At 46.8% G+C, this 3,984-nt stretch overlaps 1 pseudogene; it reads right to left on the bottom strand.

Annotated features, from left to right (window-relative positions):
- Positions 1-639: 639 nt before the first annotated feature.
- LOC102773592 lies at positions 640-1,229 on the bottom strand (annotated as a pseudogene).
- Positions 1,230-3,984: the final 2,755 nt, after the last annotated feature.

Raw genomic sequence — 3,984 nt, 5'->3', positions numbered from 1 at the left:
TCTTGTTATGGCCTTCACTTTGAGATCTATTTTGTCAGATGTAATTATTGCTACCCCAGCTATTTTTTCATTTCCATTTGTCTGAAAGATATTTTTCCATCCTTTCATTTTCGGTCTGTGTGAGTCCCTTGTTCTGAGGTGGGTCTCTTGTAGACAGCATATATATAGGTCATATTTTCTTATCCATTCAGCCACCTGATGTCTTGTGATTGGAGCATTTAGGCCATTTATGTTATTATTGATAGGCACTTGTTTGCAGCCATTTTTATTTTTTGTGCCTGTGTTCCCCCCGCCCCCTTCTTCTTACACCAGTCCCTTTAGTATTTCTTGCATTGCTGGCTTGGTAGTGATAAACTCCCCTAGCCTTTTTTTTTTTTACATTCCTTGCATTGCTGGCTTGGTGGTGATAAACTCCCTTAGCACTTTTTTGTCTGTGAAGCTTCTTATTTCCCCTTCAAGTTTGAATGATAGCCTTTCTGGATAGAGTATTCTTGGATTCAGTCCCTTGCTTTGCATCACTTTGTATACTTCTTTCCATTCCTTTCTGGTCTGATGTGTTTCTGTTGAGAAAGCATTTGATAATCTAATGGAAAATCCCTTGTAGGTAACTTTCTGTCTCTCTCTTTTTTTGGGGGGGGTGGAGCGCAACAACTTTATTGAAACAAAAGTGCAATTTAAATTGGTTGAAAGCTTAAAAGGGATTAACTTAGACACCCCCTCTCAAGCGCAGGACCAGGTGCAGAGTGGACTCCTTCTAGATGTTGTAGTCAGACAGGGTGTGCCCGTCTTCCAGCTGCTTGCTCGCGAAGATCAGCCGTTGCTGGTCATGGGGGATGCCCTCTTTGTCTTGGATCTTGGCCTTGACATTCTCGAGGGTGTCACTGGGCTCGACCTCCAGGGTGATGGCCTTGCTGGTCAAGGTCTTCATGAAGATCTGCATCCCACCTTTCAGGCACAGGACCAGGTGTAGAGTGGACTCCTTCTGGATGTTGTAGTCGGACAGGGTGTGCCTGTCTTTCAGCTGCTTGCTGGCGAAGATCAGCTGCTGCTGGTCAGGGGGGATGCCCTCTTTTCTTGGATTTTGCCCTTGACATTCTAGATGGTGTCACTGGGCTCCACCTTGAGGGTGATGGTTTTGCCAGTGAAGGTCTTCATGAAGATCTGCATTGTCAAGGGCAGTGAAAGAAGCTGCAGACGGAGAGAGAACGGTGACTGTGCTCTGAGCGACCGCAAATCTCTGTCTCTCTCTTGCAGCCTTTAAGATTCTCTCTTTGTCCTGAACATTTGCCATTATATATTTGCTGAACATTTGCCATCTTTGTCTTAAACATTATGATGTGTCTTGGTGTGGGTCTTTTTGGGTTCATCTTGTTTGGAACTCTCTGTGCTTGTGTGACTTTATTCTTCCCCACATCAGGGAAGTTTTCTAACATTATTTCTTCAAATAGGTTTTCTAACCCTTGCTCCTCTTCTTGTCATTCTGGCACTCCTATTATATGTATGTTGCTTCACTTCATGTTGTCCCAAAGCTCTCTCAGGCTTTCTTCCTGTCTTTTGATTTTTTTCCCCCCTCCAGTTGCAGTTCAGATTGGGTGTGTTTTGCTTCCCTGTCTTCTAATTCGCCAGTTTGGTCCTGAGTTTCTTCTAGTCTACTATTGAAAGCTTCTATGTTATTTTTTATTGTAGCTCTATCACTTTTTATTTCCCCCGGATTCTTACATAAGTTGTTGGAAATCCAGTTTATAAACTATAACCCTTATTCTGAATTCTTTCTGTGACATATTGCATGCCTCTGTTTCATTTAGTTCCTTTTTCTGCCGCTTCATCCTTTTCTTTCCTTGGGGGTTGTTTTTCTGTCTCCCATTTTTGCTCTCACCAAAGGATCTAGGTGTCATGTCGCATCAGGCCTGTGGCTGCAGCAGTGGGCTTGGTGGTGGGCTGTGCGCTCATGGGTGGCTGCTGCTTTTCAGGTGGTCATGGGCGGTGGCTGCTCCTAGGATGGTCACTGGGCAGCCGCTCCTGAGGTGGTCACAGTGGCTGCTTGTGGAGTGGCCACTACTTATGCGGTCATGGGGCGGCTGCTCCTCCTACAGTCATGGGTAGCAGCTGCTACTTGGGAGGTCATGGGGCAGCTGTTGCTTGGGGGGCTGCTGCTCCTCGTGTGCTCACAGGTGGTGGCTGCTCCTCATAGTTGCAGGGCTACTGCTCCCAGTACGGTTGTGGGTGGTGGCTGCTTTTGGGGGCAGGGGATTGCGGGGCGGCTGCTCCTTGTGTAGTTGTGGGAGGTGGCTGCTCACATGACTGCTGGAGCGGTCACAGAACCTGGGGCTGCTGCATAAGGCTTGGCTTTTTGCTCATGTGGTTGCGGTGCCTGGGGCTAAAGCATCTGACTGTCAGGAGGGGAACACCCTCCAGAACTCACAGAAGCCCTCAGCTGGTGAGGCTGGAGTCCTGGTGTCCGTGGGTTGGCAGCCAAGGCAGCAGGTCCCTGGCCAGAGTGGCTGTAGGATTGGCACGGCCTCTGCGGCAGAGCCGGTGCTCTGGGAGAGATTACAGCAGTAGCAGAGGCTGCCTGGCTATGCGAGCCTAGTCCACTAGCCTCTGAAGGTCCTATGAGATCTAGTTGTCCCTCACTCAGACACATACACACACACACACAAACACACACACACACCACATGTTCACAAACTCCCCTTTTGCTCCCTCACTCACACTCTCTCCCTCACTGCCATCCTCCTGGCTGCCGTCTTGGAATCAAATGATAGGTTCTTAAGGACTGCTCTGCAGGCTAGGCTGGGCCTAGCTGGGTGTTTACAGAACTTTTTACTCCTCTAGGGTCCTGCCATCACAGCCATAGTGACCAGATAAAGATCTGTCTTTCCCACCAGCCTGGCAGTTTCTGAGGACAGGTACACATCTATCTTGCTCCTGCATCTGGCACATCATGAAGTGCTCACTAAATATTTGCAGTCTTTATGACTGGCTCACCATGGAGGCAAGATCTGTGATGTTCTGTTGCCGATCTGTGAACCAGCACTGGATTGGTCTTTGTCCTCAAAAACTCTTCTTTTGTTATATGTACACCTGATGATAAGGCTTGCTTTAGGCACAAATACAGCTGTGGTGAAATTGGCAAAATTATAACTTTGGCTCATTTCTGATGAGGCATGAATAATGGCTTCCTCACACCCATTCTGCATTGTAGATTTTTGTGTCACTAGAAAAACTAGATAAAAAGAGTCAAACTTGCTATTTGGCATAGTGTAAGAAAAAACACACATCACTCCATTTAATTTACTGAATTTATTCCTTAAAAAAACAATCCCTGAATTCAGGCAATCCAGTTTGTGTAGACTCAGTGAGACAGAGATCAATATCTGGTTGCTGAGAGATGAGACTGTATGTACTGCAGATTCAAAACTAAAAATCCATGCAGTTGGCTGTGATTCAAGGCACACCCTGCAGGGCTGTAGGTCACAAAAAGAAGGAGCAGTGTACCTGCACCAGCGTCCTGGTTCTTTGTTGGAATGAAAAATGGAGAAGTGACTTACTCCTGTATTCTCTTGTAACTGTGGAATTAAAGAAAAGGGTAGTTACCCATGGAACAGATTTCATTAATCCAAACCTGAACAGAAAATTATTTATTCATTCACAGTCTTTCCAAACATCTGTTTTGTGGGTCACATGGTGAAGACAGGGAAGACCACTCTTTGTGACCTGGCAAGATGACACAAGGTCATAAGGAATAGCTCATTAGCAGGCAAGAGCAGGATGTGAATCAGGAGGGGGAAAAGTGGGACTCCAGGGAACTGGGTGGCTGGGAAGGATCCCTGGAGGAAGGTGATTCTGCAGTTGCTCCCTAAAGGGTGATGGGATTGATAGAGCGTAGGAAGGAGGGGGTGCCTTCTAGCAGAAGAAGATGTGTGCATAACCCTCTGAAGGTGGAAAGGAGTGTGTGGTACGTCATGTGAATGTGGACCAATT

This window comes from Myotis davidii, unplaced genomic scaffold (genome assembly GCF_000327345.1).
Source record: "Myotis davidii unplaced genomic scaffold, ASM32734v1 scaffold132, whole genome shotgun sequence".
In the NCBI taxonomy this organism is placed as follows: Eukaryota; Metazoa; Chordata; class Mammalia; order Chiroptera; family Vespertilionidae; genus Myotis; species Myotis davidii.
Note: the sequence above shows the minus strand (reverse complement) of the source record. Positions and strands in the feature narration are given on the sequence as shown.